The following is a 21,162-nucleotide window of genomic DNA, read 5'->3' as shown; positions in this document are numbered from 1 at the left end:
CTTCCAAAGGGTTCCAATCCCAGCTCTGTGATACGTTTCTGAATTCTCTCTAAGGCTTCACTCTCCTCATCAGTAAATGCCAATGATACCATCGAGGGCACGGGGCCACCATGAGAAGCCCCGTGCAGCCTGGCATCTAGTAGGTGCTCGTTAAATTGGTGAGTCCCCCCAATCCTACCCTGGTCTTTTCCATGGCTCCCATGGCAGAAATTTCTCTAGAATCCAGAAGGGGGTTCAAAGCTGTCAGATTCCTGTGACAATCTCTCCTGCCATCTTTAGACATCTTTGAACACAATGGGCATTAAGTGAACTAAAAAGCTACCTCTGAGAAATAATTAATACTGCAACTGAAAAACAATACCAACAAATTCATACTATATCAATTGAGCCAAAAGAGGATACCAAATATTTGCAGTGGTTTCCCCTTTCTTTCTCATCTCGTCAGCATCCTAGTCTTCTTTTTTTTAATGATAAGACCAGTTATGCAAATATTTATTTTTAGGATCTTTATATGCTATTTACTCTTTTTTTTTATACAGCAGGTTCTTATTATCTATTTTATACATATCAGTGTATACATGTCAATCCCAATCTCCCGATTCATCCCACCACCACCACCACCCCCGCTTTCCCTTCTTGGTGTCCATATGTTTGTTCTCTACATCTGTGTCTTTATTTCTGCCTTACAAACTGATTCATCTGTACCATTTTTCTAGATTCCACATATATGCGTTAATACATGATATTTGTTTTTTTCTTTCTGACTTACTTCACTCTGTATGACAATCTCTAGGTCGACCACGTCTCTAGTCTTCTTTTCATGGCAGTTTTTACATTACATCCTCCACAGAAATTTCTCTGACTATCCTACATCACACTGACTTCTCTCTTCCTAAGTGCTGCATTTTTCTTTTCTTCCTAACTGTATGGTAATTCTGAAGGGCAGTGACCTTACACTACATGTTTTCTGAGCTGGACACAAAGTGGGTGCTTGATAAATCCCTGGGGGTAGGTTTTCGGTGTGAGCGGGGCTATTGCCCCATCTGCTCTGCTGGACTTAATTGTGTGCCATCATTTGCTTTATGGAGGGGCATGGAGTGTTTTTAAAGAATGTTTTTTATAGTTCCTGAAACAGTCATTAATCAATGTTATTTTACTCAGTGCTTGCCAAAATCTTGTAAGAGAGATCACCTTATTAACATGTCCCCTTTTTCACAGATGAGACCATGGAGGCTGAGAGTCACCTATGTGAATTGACCTAAATTACCCCGCATGGCAGAAGCTCTAACTCTAAATGTGGTGCTTTTTGTGCCATATCCCACAGCCTCTGGAACACCAGTTAGAGAGAAAAGGGGTCTCCCCCAAGGTAGGGGCTGCTTATAGGTTTTCATTATTGATACAGGAGACAGTACATCCATCCTCTGAGAGAGAACACTCTCTTATTTACGTTGGTGTGGTGAATCACGATAAGTGGTGTGGTGAATCACGATAGGTCCTGAGGGCTGGGAGAAATTCTGGAATACCCAGGCTGATGGGAGACCTGCCAGATTCACAATCACCAGTATCCATGGCTGGACCCTTGCAGGTTCTATGAGGCTCTGGCTGGGTCTAGAATTCACAAGTGGCTTTCAGGTCTCCAATTCCTATGCTATCCAGGACCAATTCCTACGGGAGTGGCAAAGGATCCGAGGAGGTCTGGGCACTTTCCAGCCTCTACTTGCTTCCTAAGATGGTCTGAGCCACAGCTTCCCTACATCTCATTGTCCATAGCCAGACTATCGGACAGATCATTGTTCTGCAATCTGAGCAGAGAGTCCCCACTGAGTTGGTCAGGTCTCATCAGAGATGAATTGTTTATATGTCCCAAAAATGTATTAGCCAGGTCTTCAGAATCCGCACAAAGCTTGGGACCGTAGGGTGGATGTGGTATATGGCTTGTGTTAATTGCCTCTTCCGGGTTCTCTGCTTGTGGGTCCACCCCTAGCTGGATGCAGGCAGGTTTGTCTATAACAGCAATCAAGAGCCACCTGCTAACCCCCAAGGGAACTGGAATAATAAATTCCACTCCTGTCTTTTCCAGTGCTGATGAGCCCCTGGGAGGAGAACTCCTGAAAAGTACATGGACACGTGTGGAATTGTTCCTTCCCCTATCCTCCTTCCACCCCTCCTTTCCTGCTAAATCTAGCTTGTTCAAGCTGAGGGAAAAAAAAAAAAAAACAGCTGTGCTGCGCATCCCCTAGGCTGGAGCTCTGAGCAGGTGCATCCTGTAACCTGCTGGGAAAGCACAATCCCAGAGGCCTCCCCGTCCCAGGGACCTCTCTCAGGTGGATTGGGCTGTCTGCAACACCAGCAAAGTTGTATTAAAGTGGCAGTGGCAGCCTTGTGTAGAAAGACTGTCTGCTTGAATTTTAGGTCTATAAATGTACAAAAATCCATGAAGTTTCTTGTTCCAGACACTGGTTATTTTGTCTCTGGGCACCCAGCTCTGTTCATAGGAAGGACATCTAGCTGAGTGGCCTACTCTTCCTTGAACAAGCATCTTGGGTTTGGGTGTGGTCTTTTCCATCCGTGCTGGGTTTGGGGCTTCCTGTAGGATTTGGAGTTGAGAATGCTTGTCCAGCAGAGGACAAAGGTCACTTTTCAAAACCAACACCTGAATAGTGTAGTTATACAGTTTCCCCTCAGTGAACTTAGGATTCCACGAGTTTTCTAAGTCACAGGGGGTCAGAAATATATAGGAAATGCCAAGAAAATGCAAGAGAGAACGAAACACAAGTCGTAGATGCCTCAGCATATTTTTTGATAGTGCAAAGGAGAGTCTATAGCATGCTTAGTATTCTCTCTTTTGTGTAGCAAATAAGGGGAAATAAGGAAATATTCATCTATCTACTTACTTGTACAAAAATAAACACAAGAGACTATTGAGACTGGTTATCTACGGGGCACTGGGAATGGGTAGAAATGTTAGAATGGTTGTGGAGTGTGTGTGTATGCAGGTGGTGGGGAACTTCTCTGAGTGTAATTTTTTGCAGAGTTCTGGTTTGCAGAATCATGTTAATGATTCATATGCTTAAATTAAAGAAAATAAGATCAATAAGGGTAGGGAAAACTCTAAGATGGAATACAAACAGAAACATAATTAACAAAACAGTATTTCAACAGAACAGTTCTGAATAACCTAATTGCCCAAGAAAAAAATAACCCAGTAAAATTTGAACATAGTATTTAGACTTTCTCCTTAGGCTAAAGACAAAACAAAATTTAAACAAGTATTTGACTGTAGCGAGTAGGCTTCCTTCTCACAGCGGTATGGGTCAGCAATTCTGAAACGACTTTCTAAACACTCAAGGATGAAACCTGTAAGTAAATACGTGGTAAATGATGGGAACCAGCTTTCTCATTATGTGAGAAAGAAGAAGACTAGAATGAAGCCTGTGGTGTAGATTAGGAAATCTACCCTAAGAAGACCACAAAACCCATCACAGTTTCAGATAGATGGATAGAAAGGAAGAAAGAGAGGGAGGAAGATGACAGATAGATGGATGGTGTGTGTGTGTGTGTGTGTGTGTATGTGTGTGTGTGTGTGTGTGTGTGTGTGTGTTCAGGGTTCCTTGGAGAAATGGCAGATTTCAGGGCTGGCAGGAAAATGATGAGCTTATAACATCTTGTCACACCAGAAAGTAAAGAAGTGGTCAAAGAATGATGGGGGAGGGAGACACAAGAGGGAAGGGATATGGGGATATGTGTATACATATAGCTGATTCACTTTGTTATACAGCAGAAACTAACACAACATTGTAAAGCAATTATACTCCAATAAAGATGCTAAAAAAAAAAATAAGAATGATGGGGACATGTCAAGGACACAAGGACCAGCTTGGAGGGGCTCTAACTGGCTAAATCTTGGAGAATTTGAGCATCAAAATAAAGGATTACAACCTACTAAAAAATGAGTCAAGAGTTCACACTGGGATGGATGGATAGATAGATGGATAGATAGACAGATAGATAGGGAAAATTCTTCCTTATCGTAGAAATTCAACTAATAAATGTAAAAGAAATGATATACTTAGAAAATCACCATTTGGCCACTCATAATTATTAATTCAGATAAGAATCACCAATGAATACTAAAATTAGGGAAGGAGAAGTTTGAGAAACAACAAGATAATATACATAGTCTGAAAGTATCTTCTCACAAGATACTAATTTCAAAGGGAAAAAATAATAACTTTACAGTGGAGAAACCTGGCAGATTCCACATTAACTAAGCAATCAAAGTTAACACCAATAATGGGACAAATCGACATAAGATGCCTCCTGATATGATGAACTGGGAAGGAAAAAACATCACTCTGTGGTCTTTCCACCAAGAAAGCATAGCCTGAATTGAATCATGAGAAGATATCAGATAATCCTGAGTTGAGGGGCATGCTACAAAATAGCTGACCAGAACTTTCCAAAGATGTCAATGTTATAAGACCCAAAGAAAGATTTGGGGACTGTTCCAGACTGCAGAAAGCCAAAGAAATGTGACAACTGACATGATCAAGGGTTTTCTTTTGTCCTACAGGTCATTACTGGGAAAGCTGGAAAAATCTCAGTGAAATCTGTAGATGAGATAACAGCACCATATCAATGTTCACTTCCTGAGTTTGATAGTTGTACTGTAGTTACTTAAGAGAACTTTTAGGCATAAAGAGACATCATTTTCTTAACATACCAACGATTCAGGAAAAATATATAGATATAGATATAGATATAGAGAGAAGGATAGAGCCAACATGGTAAAATGTTAACATTTGGGGAATATAGATGAAGAGTAAATGGCAATCCTTTGTACTATTCTTACAAACCTTCTGTGAGTTTGAAATTATGTCAAAGTAAAAAGGTTTTTCCGATTGTCCTGAAAAGACCTTAGGAAATTAATATAAGAAGACCACAGCTATCCACGGCCAGCTGAGATACGGCTGGGTCCTGGGCCTCTGTAATATTCTGAATTTTGAATTTTGCTAGGTATAATCAGGGCATTATGATTATGCTTTAAAATGTCTTTATGTTGTTAGAGACTCATACTGAAATATTTACAGGTACAATTATGGGAAACCTGAGATTCGCTTTAAGACTTTCCAGCAAGAGCAAAACCAGAAAAAAGGGTAGAGGAACCAGAGAGATGAAACGAGATATTGGTGAAATAGGAATAATGATTGAAGCTGGGTGACGGGTATGTGGTCTTCAGTGTATAATTCTCTCGAATTTAGTGTATGTGTGAAAATTCTATTAAAAAGTTGGTGTTTTTTTTTTTTTTTAAATAGAAGACTTCTTCAATGGCAGGGAAATAAGTGTCACAAAGTGTCTGTGCTTGGCTTCCCAGGAGAGCTGTAGAGCCTTCTGGGGAGTTTTTCAATTGGAATGATGTATAAACTCAAACTTTCTGACTTAACAAGCTTGGCTCTTTGGCGTCACCAAGAAATGTTTACTAATTGCTGGGCGACAGCTCAAGGGACCGGAAAGAGCAGAGGTAGGCTGTACAGGGCAGCGGGAGGGGACACCTGCTAAGGCTCAGTGGGGGCCCCAGAGCCACCGCCGCCCACGCTGGGCCTTCTGGGCAAAGGGCTGCTCGGGGCTGGACTGCCCACGACCCTTGCCTGCTTCCCGTCACCCAGAAACAGGCAACAAGACCCTCATTGTGACCATCCTCATGGTGACCCACCTGAGGCACCCAGAAAAGCATGTGCTCTTCCACAAGACAGGGAAGTGATCGCCACACATTTTTGAGAGTTTTCTATTGAAAATGTGTATATTTTTCCCCAAAGCTTTGGTTTCCAAAAGAATAAGTTTTAGGTATCGGGAAAGAACTATTCATCTAGAGTACCCTCCTTCTCAAATAATATATGGCTTCAGCCAGGCACGAGATAACCAGCGGGGAAATCTTCTGTGAGGAGATAGAGGCCTTTAAGAAACGGAGAAGGGGACTTCCCTGGTGGTCCAGTGGTTAAGACTCCACGCTTCCATTGCGGGGGGCACGGGTTCGATTCCTGGTCGGGGAACTAAGATCCTGCATGCCACACGGCGTGGCCAAAAGAAAAAAGAAGAAGAAGAAAAGGAGAGGAACAGCTGCCCATGTTGGTACCATAGGTTGCAAGAAGGAAACAGACTCTAAATTGGGAGGGCTGGGTTCCAGGTGCAGCAATAAGTTGATGAGGCAATAGAGAAAAGGGAGCTGGGAAATGGATGCAGGCAGCTCAGGTGGGAGACCCTTTGCAGCCAGGGCGCAGTCTCACTCATGCCTGTTATAAGCTGCCAGCTTCCTGGTGAGCTTTGAAACAGAGACGTTGGCCCAACTAGGGGTCCACTGGGTGGTCTCAGTGGACCTGCTTTGCTGGTCCACTGAGAGAGAGGGGCCTGCTTTGCCGAGTACCCACTCTGTGGTAGACACTTTGCTTACATTACTGGACTTCATCTTTAGGATAACCATCCAAGGTAGGTGCTGTAGGTACCAGCGACGTTTACCGATGGGGAATTTGCCCCAGGTTACCCTATTAGGAGACGATACAGCCAGGGCACTCACCCAGGGCTCGCTGATTCCAAAGCCCTCCCCAGAGATCTCATGCCCACCCAGCCAAACGCTCCTCCCGCCCGCAGGCTGCAGCGATGGCCTTGGAGTCAGGACACCTGAGTTCCAGCTCCATTTCTGGTTGGTTGCAGGGTTTGGGTTGCTTATCCTACCTCAGAGGGTCACAGTAAAGATCAAATATGATAGGCCTGATTTTAGGACTTTGTAAAATTTTATGTTGTTACTCTTCTTTTTACAGAGGTAGGTGCAGAGAAGGCTTGCTGGCATTTGCCGATGGTTAACTGTTGAAATGCGTTTCACTACTGGTTTCTTAGTGAGCAAAGTCTAGACGGGCACAACTGTGTCCAATGGCTATTGTGTGTTGTTCTGAATTTTGTCACTTCAGATCACTAATAACCCACTTACAGACTAAGTAGGCACTTATTCATATACAGAACAATTCTTATGCAAGGCTCAACCTGCCATCTGGTTCCATCCTGAATTATGCTAATTAGAAAGCACAGAGCTATGCAGTGGCAGAGTGGTCTGGAAAAGTCCCAACAATTGCTTAAAGGTAGAGAAACGGCATTCTGGAGCCCACTTGGAAGGCAAAGCACTAGCGAGTGGTAATGGAGCATACTTTTTTCTTTGTCTAAGGGAAGAGTTTGTCTCAATTGACAAGTGTCTTTTATTAAACAGTGAAATGCCCTTCCTGCAGAATTCTTTCCTTCGGCAGGGACTTGCTCTCTCTGATTCATGGGAGATAGATGTTAGACATGATAGATAGATAGAAAGATAGATAGATAGTTAGATAGGCAGGTAGATGTATAGCCAGGGCACTCACCCAGGTCTATCTGATTCCAAAGCCTTTGCTAGAGACGTAGGCAGTCTATATATCTATATCTGTATCTATATCTGTATCTATTTCTATCAATAGATAGATGTGGAGAGAAACCACACAGCCTACGCTTCCCAGGGCCATCCTGATTCCAAGTCTCAAGCATGTGTTTACTCAGATTTGAATCTCAACTTTTGATTTGAAAAATGCATTCACCGTACTTATATACCCTTTCAGGGATAGGCCAACAGATGTCGTTGAGATAAACAAGAAGAAAACACCCTTCTGATTTTCAAAGCTGGGCAGATAGAAATCACAGCGGTAGACTTTGGCCTTTGGTAGAAAGGCAATGTGAGTCAGACCACACATTGGTCTATAAACTTGTTGCTGCCCCTGAACGTATTAGTTGGTTTGGAACTGTGAATGCTCTGGGGCAGGTGTGTGACGGGATCTCTCTGCTAAAGGTACTGCTACACCACATGGTGTCCACAATCATACATAGTTACAGAAACAGCCTGGGCGTGATATTAGACATACGTAGCATTTCTTTCTGGATATATAAAAACTTATTAGATTCCTGTACTGGTCTGCCAGGGCTGCCTTACTACATGCTGTAGACTGGAGGGCGGCCTAAATAACAGAGATTTATTTTTTCACAATTCTGGAGGCTAGAAGTTCAAGACTAAGGTGCCAGTATGGCCGGATTCTGGTGAGAGCTCTCCTTCTGTCTTCTCCCTCTGTCCTCACATTGTGTGTGTGTGGTGCGGGGTGGGGTGGGGGGGTGGGTGTGGAGGGAGAGACAGACAGAGACACAGAGAACGAGCTCTCTCTAGTGTCTCTTCCTATAAGGGCACTAATGCCATCATGAGTCCCATCCTCATAACCTCATGTAAACCTAATTATCTCCCCAAAGGCCCCACCTGCAAATACCATCACACTAGGGGTTAGGGCTTCAACGTATCAATTTGGGAGGGGGCACAATTCAGTCCACAATAGTTCTTCAATAAAAAGAGATTTTAAAAATCTTGAAAAATGTCTGTTTCTTACAGATCCGTTCTCCAGATCATGAGATGAGTATACTTTTCCTGTAAAGGGCAAATAGTAAACGTTTCCAGCTTTGAAGGTCATGTGGACTGTGGAGTAGTGCATGTTAGAATAAAGAGTGCGTGCTTTGAGAAAACATATGTAACACCATAACCGCATATTTAAAAATACTAAAAAGCAATGTTTAAGAAAATGAACCCCCAAATCTCTTCGGCATGTGTGTTAAACCAGAAGATGGAGAGGTAGCCCCCGGGGCAGGCGTGCTGATGCACCTTGGCCAGGAAGGCTGCTACTTAGGAGCGGAGCTGAGTCTGGAAGCCGGGGCTCTGCGCTCCCAGCCCAGGGGTGGCGCAGTGCTATACAGAGCACACGCTCTGGGGTCAGACTCCTGCAGGAAATCTCACGCCACCTGCCTTTGGACAGCCCAAGCCCCACACAAACCTCCCCCAGCATCAGCTACAGGGATGACAAAGGGGTCTGGGAGCCCCCCAAACAGGCAGGACAGAGTAGGAGTGGGGTTCGCAGGTGGCACTGGCCTACTTTTTCTCCAGAAGCTCTCCCTGTGAGCCCCTTTGGAGAGGGGGGTCGACGGGGGGATGCCCAGCTATGACTGCTGGGCGGCCACATGAGCCCTGCCTGCCAACCGCCTGTGTCCTCTTTCAAAGGGTCACTGCCAAGGGAGGTTGGGCACTGGCTTTGGAAAGTGTCCGGAGATGTTGTTGCTCTTGGATCCCAGATTCAAGGAGCTGAACGATCGAATGAACATTTCACTCCCTGCACCTCATTTCCAATCTCAGAGACAACCTTATCGAGTTCTGTTAGGAGGTGCAGGTGACAAGTCACTAGGAGCTGACAAACCTCTGACTGGACCCATTGATGCTCCAGATTCCTCCTCGCTCCAATCTCCATCATCCTGCCAGCCCTCGTTGGCACCGCTGGCCCCTGCTTGGCTCAGACAGCTTGATGAGCCAGGGGCAGCAGGTAGCCCAGAATGCTGGGGACAGCAGGTGACCGCCCCTGGCTGGGAAGGGTCTGCTCATCACACACGTCTACCCCTTAAGCCTCAACGACCCCCCTCAAGGCTTTGCAGACACTCCCAGCTTCTCCCAGATGCAGATGCCCAGAAGGTCTTCTGCATCCAGGAGATGACCGGGGACAGGAGAAGACACAGATGTCGGTCAAATCGCCATGTGAAAATCCAGGGAAAAGCTCTCTTTTCTATTGGATCCAGGTGCATGAGGTTAAGGCTGGCATATTTATTTTTTAATCAGAGAATTCTTCTGAGATTCAAAGGAAGAGGAAATAAACACAATGCCTCACCTGACACAGGCACGTTACACATCACTACCACATTCTGGAGGAGCCCCCGTCCCTGTGGGCTGAAGCTTGGCTGGCTGCCCAGGTGTGTTCTCCAGCACACTTGCTGGGCTGGTTCTGCGGTGCCTGGTCGGGCTGGCTTTAACCTGTAACCGCCTCAGCAAGAGGTCCCGAGGACAGCAGGCCAGTTGTCTGGGCCCTCAGAGGCACCGTGAAAGCAGCTAGAAACCGCCCCCCTGCCTCCTGATCCTCTGGGGCTGCACAGGAACCAGCTGGAAGGCCCTGAGCTTCCAGGACTCACCCACATTTCCAACAATTCTGCCCCAGGGTCTCTGATGCCAGGTGAGGAGGCTGATCCAGTGACCACCTGCGATAATTCCTAAATGCCCTCTTAGCATGACCCAAAGCCACACTGCCTGTTGAGGAATGGGCAGGGGAAATTTAACTGGGACTGAAAGAGGGATGTTATCAAAGAACCTGGAAGTGCCGGGAGCCTTCCTCTGCTTCCTGCATGCAGCCCCTAGAACCTGCGGCAGGGGAGGCCACCTGCCCCTCCTTCCAGACCAGGGCCCAGTTCACTGTGTGCTCAGTGCTGGTGAGAAGGAAGGACAAGCAAAGGAGGGAGGACTGGGTTGAATAGTGTCCCCCTAAAATCTCTGTCCACCTGGAACCTCCGAATGTCACCTTCTTTGGAAGTGGGGTCTTTGCAGCTAGAACTAGTTAAATGAAGATGAGGCCATACTGCTGGGTGGGCCCCAAATCCAGTGACATATCCTTATAAGAAGGCTGTGTGAAGACACACAGGGAAGAAGGCCACGTGAAGATTGAGGCAGAGATTGGAGTGATGCAGCTACAAGCCAAGAACTGCTAGCAACCAACAGAAGCTAGGAGAGAGGCATGGGACTGGATCTCCCTCAGAGCCTCCAGAAGGAATTAACCCTGCTGACACCTTGATTTTGGACTTCTGGCCTCCACAACTATGGGAGAATAAATTTCTGTTGTTTGAAGCCACCCAATTTGTGGTACTTTGTTACGGCAGCCCTAGGAAATTAATACAGAGGGAAGGAAGGGAGGAAATTTTTTTTGAGAACTTATTATACACCAGGTACCACATTTGGTATATTCCACGTACATTATCTCATTCAATCCTCAAAACAACTCTGAAGGGTAGATCTTATAATAATTCTCATTTGAACAGTGAGAAAACTATGGCCGAATAAGTTAGTTGTCCTCAGTCCTTAAACTAGAAAGCGATAGAGCTAACTTCTCTCTTTGTCCTGTAGCTCTGCCCCTTAGTGCCTGGGGAGTGAGCAAGTCAATATAATAAACCATCCCTTGCTGATATATCCATTCTGGCAGTACATGTGCATTGTAAATGGGACCATCCACACATTGTCCCCCCAATTATGACCCTGTCAATGGCATTTTAATGTCTGGGCAGATGGGAAGATGTCCCATGGCAGAGCAGATGAGGGAGAATGGCCCTCAGCACCCCACAAAGCACACCATGTCCATTTCCAGAGAAACACAACGGGATTCTCAGTGCTGTTCCTCCTGACAGCCAGAAGTCATTGTGACGATCTATTTCAAAGATATAACAACATCTGTCAGAGACAACATCGAGGCTAAATATGATAGTGGTGTTGCAGATGATGAAACTCAGTGTTGCTCACAATTTTTGTCCATAAGACGCATAAAGTTACTCAAATGGAAAGGATGAGTTACCAGGTTAGGGTGGGTCTGAAATCCAATACGACTGCAGTCCTTATGGGAAGAGGGAAATTTGGACATAGAGACATAGACACACAGGGGAAGGGTGGCCATATGAAGACGGAAGCAGAGACCGGAAGTATGCTGTCACAAGGAACACTTGGGCTCACCAGGACCTGGAAGAGGAAGGATTCTTCCCTAGAACCTTCAGAGGGAGCGTGGCCCTGCTGGCAACTTGATTTCTCACTTCTGGGCCTTGAGCTGTGACAGAATAAATTTCTGTTGTTTAAGCCACCCGGTTAGTAGTACAGTTGATCCTCATTATTTGTAGATCCGTATCTGCAAATTTACCTACTCCCCAAAGTGTACTTGAAACCCCCAACTCAATACTCATCAGAGCTTTTGTGGTCATTCGTGGATGTGTACAGAGCAGGGAAAAAGGTGAGCCACCCAACATGCATGTTTCTGGCTAAGGTCACAGGAGGCAATGCTCTGCGTTCTGGACTCGGTTCTCAGACTATAAACAAGTGTCCTCTCGGCAACCTATGTAGAACTACGTTTTTGCATTTTTGTTCTTTTTGTTGGTTCTGCTGTTCAAAATGCTCCAAAGCATGGTGCTGAAGTGCTGTCCAGCGTCCTAAGCACAGGAAGGCTGTGATGTGCCTTACAGAGAAAATACATGCCTTAGATAAGCTTCATTCAGGCACGGGTTGCAGTGCTGTTGGCCGTGAGTTCAATGTTAATGAATCAACAATACATATGGAAAAAGGTGTCTTTAAACAGACACACACACAAAATAAGATTATGTATTTATGAGTTATGCAAATGAAAATGGTTGTGGCCAGAGGCTCTCAGGAACCTAACCCTATCTTTCCTATAGGAACAATGGCTCAATAATTTGCTAATTCAGTGTTTGCAAACTTTATAGACCAGAACTACCGCAAATAATGAGAATTGATCGTACTTTGCTACAGCAGCCCCAGGAAGCCAAAAAAAGCCCTATTCAGACTTACCAAGAACCTTGCAGGCCTCTTGGATGAGCTTAATGGTGATGACATCATCATACACTGTGTAAGTCATACACTGTGTAAGTCATGAAGGCATCTTGCACTTCTGCAGAAGCTCTGAAAGATAAATAGAGGTGCAATGGAAATCCAGCAACTGGAGCTTTGCCCCAGGAATATACCCACCGACCCAGCAAGATATAGCAAGAACACTCCCGAGCATAAGGGATGGGAAGCATTAGAGTGTTTGGGTGTCAGCTCTTCAAAGAAGCCTTCCCTGGAGCCCAGTTTGGATCAAGAACTCCCTTCTTGAGTACCCACAGCAGGCTATGAGTTTCCCCAACTTCTATCCAGATTATTGGTCTTACCCTCTAGACTGGGTTCCTTGATTGTGACTTTTATTGTGACATCTTTGAAGCCCCTGCAGATGGCACTGTGCTTGGCATGTGTTAAGAACCTAATACATGGTAGTGAACTTGGAGCTCTGTGGTCACGGAGCCTCCTTCACTGAAGCAGGTAGAGTAGCTCACGGTTTTACACTGTGCTTGGCTGGGTTGTAGGAGTTGCTGCTGGACTTTGGTCTTGCAACAGCTAACCAGACCTGGTGAAGAGAGGCTTAACCAGGGAGTCAGAAAATTTGCACTCTTGGCTTGGCTCTTGTGTGAATCACTAAAGTGTAGTTAGCAATTCAGTCAACTTAGGGGGAAGGAGGCAGGTCAGGGGATGCTTCCCTGAGAAAGGGAGGTTTCATTGGAACTGAGGAATGGGTAGGCCAAGAGGAGCATTCTGGACACAGAGAATATGCTTCGAGGCAGCAGAGAGCACATTTGCAGAACAGCGAAGAGTACAGAACATTTGAATTTATCCCAGAACACACCATAGAATCTTGGAATTGGGAGAGGCGAGAAATTTCCTAATTGTCCAATTTCCCACCTTATAACTCAGTTTCTTCCTAGCAAGAATCTCACTTCCCTGCAAGGCAGTACATTCTATTCACAGACTACTCTCTCTGAAAGAAGTTTCTTTCTTAAGTTGAGCTAAGAAACCTACTTCTGAGCCCTATTAATACCTTCTATTTGTTCAGCATCTGCTTTTGGCCACAGATGACAGATGATTTCTAATCACACCTTTTACTGTTGAGGAAACTGACGCTCAGAGAGGTTAGTGTCTCGTCAGCATCAGCCAGTGGACAAATGAAGGGTCTCTGAAGACCACATACATCCTGCATTTTGCTGCTGCTACTGGCCTTAGTTCTGCCCTTAGGGGAAAGGCAAACTGGGCTGGTCCCACCTCCAGATACCTAGCCCTCTGTATTTGAAGATCCTTACTCACTCCTAAATCTTTACATTTTTCTCCTTTATCTTTCTGGAATTCATCTTCTTCACCGCAAAATACGGTAATGATAACTGTCCCACATTTCTGACAGGAGTATGGATGAGGATAAAATAGGATGACCAAAGGGAGAGAGCTTGGGGAAAATGAGAAGCACCATCTCATGTGCCAGGAGGAGCTTCAACAGTACTGAGGACACGGAGGTGGCCTGGAAAACTGGGGAGTGACTCGGGCTGGGAGGCAGGAGACTGTCCCAGGCCCATCCTGACACAGATGAGCTCTGAGGGAAAAATCCCTCCCTCTCTTTAGGCCTCAATTTCCTTATCTGTAAAATAAAGGAGATGGTTGGTGAATTCAGTGTTCCTCAACCATTTTTTCAATCCATGTTCCTCCTCTTCATACACATACTCACTGGGGATTCTCAGACAGCCCCAGGGGCCCTGACCCTGCGGTCGCACGATTGAACTAGAAGCTCCCTGAGCTTCCCTCTGTGTGTAAGGCTTCCTGCTCGTGTGCATGTCTGTACAGTGGTCCCTAAGCATCAGCAGATGCAGCTCTTCAGAGAAACTGGTGGGGCCCGGGGCAGAGGGAGGATCTAAACCACCACCTCTCCCTTAAGTGGGGTGTTCTCTGCCGTGTGGCCATCACCCCCCTCCTGCTCCCCAGGGCCCGTGGGCCTTTGTGAAAACACGTGCCCTGCTTCTGTGTCTATGAGCAAAAGAAAAACATAATGGGCAAGACCCATATTTAAACTTGACATGGTGCCATGGTTTGTTCTGAAGGCCCCAGAAAGATTATGTCATCTCCAGGACCCTTGGAAATGGAACAAACTCTGTGGCACCCCCAGGCCTTTGGTGGGACCACCCATTCATACCTGTCTGGGTCTGGCAGCCTCTTCTTTCCTGTAGGCTGAGCTCATAGCACTTTAGTGTCAAAGTGTGTATATGTTGCACATTTCTGGAATGCCAGACATGCCCAGACTGTTATGATTACACAGAGATTGTCAGCCTTGTTTACTGATCCCAGGATCTTGCATCTAACACTTCTCACAGAGTCAGTGCATGCTTACATATAGAGTCACTTGAATCGCTTTAGTGAAACAGTATGTTTACCAAGAATTAAAAAAATAAATAAGCCAATTGATATCTTTCTAATAAGATGGCAAAGCCTCGGGTAAGAAGAGAAGGAGAGAAAAATGGCCATCAGAAAACATGTTAAAAGAGACTGGGGATTGGAAAATCAGTGAATGCGGGAAACGAAGTAAGAGGTCAATGTTTCCAGCTCAAAAAAGAGCAGAGTATTTCATGTAACATGAAAAGTGCCAACCACGCAGGTGGTCACATAGACACATATTCAGGAGATGCTGCGAGTCAGTATTTAACTAAAACAGTCAGCCATTAAATGTATGTTCTTCTTTAGTTGGTTCCAGCTAATGATACCCAAAATATCTGGGCAGGAAACCACGGCCAGGCTGCCTGTTCCAGGATAACTTGGGGAGCAAAATAAACGTACTGATTCCTGGGCCCTAGAGGTGGTGTCTGGAAATTCATATTTTTTTAACCACTTGTCTCTGATGACTCCCCAGGCTTGGACACCACTGCTCAGAAACACTTTCTAGGATTCAATCTGGCAAGGCAAAGGATTACAAATTATAGATCTTACATTGTTCGACATGACTAAACTGATGTAATGGTTTCTAAGAGTCCGGAGTGAGCCGTAAAGCCCACAGGAAAAATAAATAGCACTCTGTAGCCAGTTTCAGGCCAAGACAATGGGATTGATTCTAAAGCATGGGAAATTGTTCCTTCATGAGTTCCCTTATGGCAGGTGGGGAATTCATATAACAAATCTGAGTGTCACCGCGTGACCCAAGGTATAGCTGGGGAAGGGGAGGCGCTGAGAATTGGTTGGGGAGGAGGGGTGTTGTCCTAGTGCCGTGGCCATCTGCTATTTGGAAGACGCACCAGCCTGTCACCCAGCCAGTCGTCTGGCTGGTATCCACAGCTCCCCAGGCTTTCATGACAAATCCAGACTTCTTGGGTTGATGCAGACAGTCCTCTGTGACCTAACACCTGGACCACCCCCCCTTCTCTCCTCCAGACTCTCCTCTAGCCGTTCCTCCAGCTACTCAGAATTCCAGCCATGCCAATTCTTCCTCCCTCCCTTCCCACAGACTCTCCCTCCACGGGGAGGGCCCTCACTCCCTCTTATCTGGCTAACTCTTGTTCCTCCTTCCCAGCTCAGCCTAAGAATCACTGCCCCTGGTTGTTCTGAGCAACAGTCAGATGCAGGCGTCCCTCCTCAGAGCCCAGAGCCTCCCCGTGTTTACCTGCTTTAACACTGGCTGCAAGTGGAGGCTTGGATTTACCTGTCCAAACGCTCCCTAGACTACAGAGTCCCAAAGGGCAGGGAAATGTCATTTGACTTCATATCTTCAACACCTACCATTGTACCTGGCACACAATAGGGCCTGATGGATATTTATAAGAGAATTTAGCAGATGAGAGACACCTACCTTGACAGAGGCTCACACATTCACTGCATGTGAGTCAGGAGACCTGGGAGCTAATCCTGGTTCTGCCATAATGCAGCTGGATAACTCGGAACAAATCTCGCTGTGCCTCCATTTCTTCATCTTTATAATGATAGTATTGGGTTAGGTCAATGTTTCCATGGAGATTTTGATGTCCATCCCTCCCCTCTCGTGCCCTTCACTCTCCCCAGCCAACACATGACATGATTCACTGAGAAAGACTCTGATGCTTCAACCAGCAGTTCTCAAACTGTGTTCCATGGAACCCCTGTGGGTCCCTAAGATGCTTTTAGGGGTCCATGAGGTCAAAACCACTTTCATAATAAAATCAAGACATTATTTGCCCTTTTCACTGGTTGATATTTGTGCTAATGGTACAAAAGCATTGGTGGGTAAACTATTGGTGCCTTAGCATGAATAACAGTGGCATTAATCTGTACTAAGTAGTCATTGTATTTTCTTCACTGCCACAATTCATGGTTTAAAAAAGAAAAAAGAGGAAAGGTCAGCTTCACTTCAGATCATCCTTTACGACACGGTAAAAAATATCAGTTTTATTAAATCTTGGCCTTGAGTACACATCTTCTGACCATTCTGCATGACAAAGTGGGAAGCATGTGTACACAGAAAGCACTTTGCTGTATACAGAAGTGTAGAGGGTCACCTCAAGGAAAAGCACTTCTGCAATTGTTTTTGTGAGCTGAATTAGCCACTTTTTTCATGAAACATCATTTCTACTTGAAAGAACCACTGATAGACAAATAACGGTTACTCAGACTAGGATATTTGGCAGACATTTTCTTAAAAAAAGAACAAAGTTAGCTTGTCATTTCAAGGAAAGTAACTGACAGAATTTGTTGCCAATGATCAAACTCAAGCTTTCAAGTGAAAATTGGAATTTTGGAAAACTTGCATCTGCTACTGTGAGCTCATTAGCTCCCCAATTCTAAGAGGCTTTGGTGAGATTGTGGTGATATTGACAAATGTGATTTTGGTATTGTATAATGTACTGTATCATGTCAACATTCATAAGATCTGCATAACTCAAGGAGCTAGTATTTTCCAAATGACAAATGCATGACAGCTCAAAACGATGATAAAAGATTTATTTCAAAGGGTAACACAGGCCATGGGGCTTGCACATAACAGAGTACAAAAAAGGCCATTGGTGTGGTTTCACACTCAATATTGTAACAGATCTTTGAGAAACAACCACTTGTGGAGCTTTGGTGGGGTTTAAACGAATCACCACAATTATCTAAAAAGAGCATTAAAACACTTCGTCCTATATTTTCTTCATATAGTTCAACCAAAACCACAGATCACAGCAAACAGGGTATGGAAGAGAATATCCAACTATCTTTTAGCAATTCAAATGTTAAAGTGATTTGTGAAAATCTGAAAAGAGTGACATTTCACTTTTCTCCCTAATTTTTTTATTTGGATAATGCAGTTATTTTTCATAAACATAATATTTATGCTGACATGTAATAGGTTTATTATTGTTATTTTTAGATCAATTAATAATGACTATTTTTTAAAGTTTCTCAGTTTAAATTTCTAATATAGTAAATGCCAATAAATGAACAAAAGTCCTTGGGGTTTTTAATAATTTTTAAGCGTAAAAAGGCTACCTGAGGCAAAAATGTTTGAGAATTTCTCGTTTACACCCAGAGTGAATCAGATTTACTTTTGAAGCCAACAAGGCTGAAGTTGCTGGGGAGGAATCAACCCTGCCCAGCCCCCTCTACCTTGGAGCCATCCCCAGCATGGAGGGGGGATCCCTGTGTGCCCTGATGGTGGTCCTGGGTGCCTGTGGGAGGGACTTCTGGCCACCCAGCCCCCAAGGGCCACCTTCCCCTGGAAGACTCAACAAGCATCCAGACCTTAATGTGACCCCCAAAAAAGGCATCCAAAGGAAAGGCCACAGTCCCTTAACTGGGGACCACCTCATCCCAGAGAACTTGATAGAAGGCAGGGGAAGAAGGGGGGAGACAGGTAGAGATGAAGGGCTGGCCTTCTCCTGGGACTTGCTACCAGGAAAGAAGCATGCCTTTGTAAGAAACTGCTGAGAAAGTTATAGATGTACAGAGAGAAATTTGTCTAAGCTATCAATAAAAATAAAACACAATAAAAATAATTTTCAGCCAGCCATGTCAGAGGAATATTCATTCTATTCTCTTTATGGAAAATGATCTTATTAAATCATTGTCATATGAATGGGCAAACCAAAAGCAGCCAAAGATGTGAGTAAAAATGTTATAAAAGTGGATCAATAGTTAATTAATGATGGTAATAATAAATAAACTTTACCTTTGGGGCCTTTGATATTTTGTTATCTGTCAGCTTTTAATTTTTTTCTCATTCTAAATAAGTGCTCACTTTTGTAACTAAATTTTTATTTGTAATTTTATATTCTTTTTTAAAGGAGGCTCTCCAGATTATAGAAGCTTCAAGACTTATAATATCTGTTTTTACCCCTGCTAAATTTATCTTCTATATCTTCCCACTGAACAAAAATATTTTTCAAGTTTTACTTTCAGTGGTCTTTACTAGAAAAACAATTTCTATTATATATATAATAATATAATATTAAATACGTATTTAAACATTTTCGAAGCCCTTGAATATTCTGATATGCTCTTTGGGGAATAAGTCCCCCATTTGCGATATGCTAACCAAACCGATTTCTCAGGGCCCTTCTAGTTCTGATGACCTATGATTTCAGGCAGCCAGACAAAGCAGCAAACACATTCATGGCCAGAAATGGAGGATGAGTTATACGACAGGCAGCATTCCTTGATAGAAGTTAAAAAATAGAAACTCTTGGCTTTCAACTACTTTTAAACTAGACTTTATTTACTGAAAAAGTAGGGAACTTGGAGGGAGTGAGTGCTCTCGGCCTCTAAGGAAGGCATGAGAGGCTTGGTGAGTCAATGGGAACAGAGGAGGTAAAGGAGAAGGAGCACAAATGGGAACCATCCTGATTGTTTCTTACTCAAATAGTTTTTCAGTAGATTTGAAGGGATGCTTTTCAAGATGTCAAAAGGTTAGGAGCATTTCTCATTCAGTAAGAACAAAAATCCAAGAATGTATAGGCAGGGATCCTTGACTTTAGGTCAGAGAGCTCTTGGAGATTCTGAAGGATACTATGGACCTTCTCCCCAGAAAATACATGTAGACACATGTACACATTTTCATAGATGATTTCAGAGGTTCTCAGACCCTCCCAAGCCCATTCAAAAACCTCCAGTTAAGAAGTCCTGACCCTGAGAGAAGCCATGTAATTCCACCCACCTCTCCCTAAATGGATTGGTTTGGGCTTGGTAGTCACCACCCACCTACCATTCATTAATTTACCTCCCCTTCACACATACATAAATCATCCCTTCTCCACGCATTGTTTACGCAGTGGAGAAGATACGCCAATCACGGTGGCTCTACACATAACTCTTCTTAGGGACCCTCCCTTCCAAAGTACACCTGATTGGGCTTGGTGTGGGCACCTGACCAAAGCTGGCCCATCAAATCCTGCCTCGGAGCATCTGGAGTTGAGACACTGAGAAACTGAGTCAATCAGATGATGGTAATCTCTTGAATCAAAAGGACATATAGAAAAGTTTGAAAGAAACAGAAATTAAGAGACTTGCAGAGAGAGCCAGGAGAAGAGAGTAAATATGAAGAGAGACACAGAAATGGAGTAAGTCCTTCTGATCTTCCATTTCCTCTGAGGTCTCTCTGTACTTCCTGCAATGGAACTGTGTGAGTCTCCTGAATCCTTCAACTAACTCCTTTAAACTTCAGTTCACATAGTGAATCACTGATCCTTGAAAGCAAAATCCTGGACTAACTTCTGCAACCAAAGTGCCAGACACTTCACCTATGTTAGCCATCCCAATCCTCACAAGCGCATGAGTCCCATTCTTATCCCCATTCACAAGTGAGGACACGGAGGCTCAGGGACCTCAGTAACCCACTGCAATTAGAATAAAATTTCAACTGCTTTCTGTCTCCGACTCACCTATATTCTGATCCTTAGCGACTTCTCCACTTTCATCCTCTACCAGACTCTCACTTCAGTCACATTGAATTTTCTACTGGGTCTCAAATTCACCAAACTCAGTCCGACCTCAGGACCTTTGCACTTGCTGTTCTCTTCACCTGGAACACATGGACCTCCCTGTCTCAAAGCTGGCTCCTTCCTGCGTTTCAGCTCAGATATTACCTTTGCAGAGAGGTCTTTTCTGATCACTTCAGGGAAACTGGCATCTTCTTTCCCTGGTCACTATCAAGTACCTTATACATTTTATAGCACTTAGCCCAATCTGAAAGATTTTCTTTTATTTATTCTTTATTTACTTGTTTATAGTCTGCCATCCCACCACGGAATACACATTCTCAGAGAACAGAGCCCTCATCTGTTTCCTCCATCACTATTCCCAGGGCCAGGAATTCTGGTTGGCATATACTAGGAGCTAAATAAATACTTGAGTAAATAAACTTGCCCAAGTCAAACAGCTAGTAAATGACCCAGGCAAAAAGTAAATGTTTATCTGATTCCAGGGGTCTTACTATACTTAATCTATTAGTTGCTTCTCACCGGTAAGTCTTGATAAAGGTTTTAGCCAGGAGGTTATAAAAGAGTGGTTCATAATTAGAAATCTATAAATCTAGGGCATATGAGAGGGAAATAAACAATGCAGATAAAGGAGGAGAAACATCTGTTTCTGATTATTTCATATAAAATAAAAGTTATGTTGTAAAGTCTGGAGACATACTTTATTTTACCTAATCGTTTCTTCTTAAAATTTCTGTAGGAATTGATGGG

Source organism: Eschrichtius robustus, chromosome 18 (assembly GCF_028021215.1).
Source record: "Eschrichtius robustus isolate mEscRob2 chromosome 18, mEscRob2.pri, whole genome shotgun sequence".
In the NCBI taxonomy this organism is placed as follows: Eukaryota; Metazoa; Chordata; class Mammalia; order Artiodactyla; family Eschrichtiidae; genus Eschrichtius; species Eschrichtius robustus.
Note: the sequence above shows the minus strand (reverse complement) of the source record.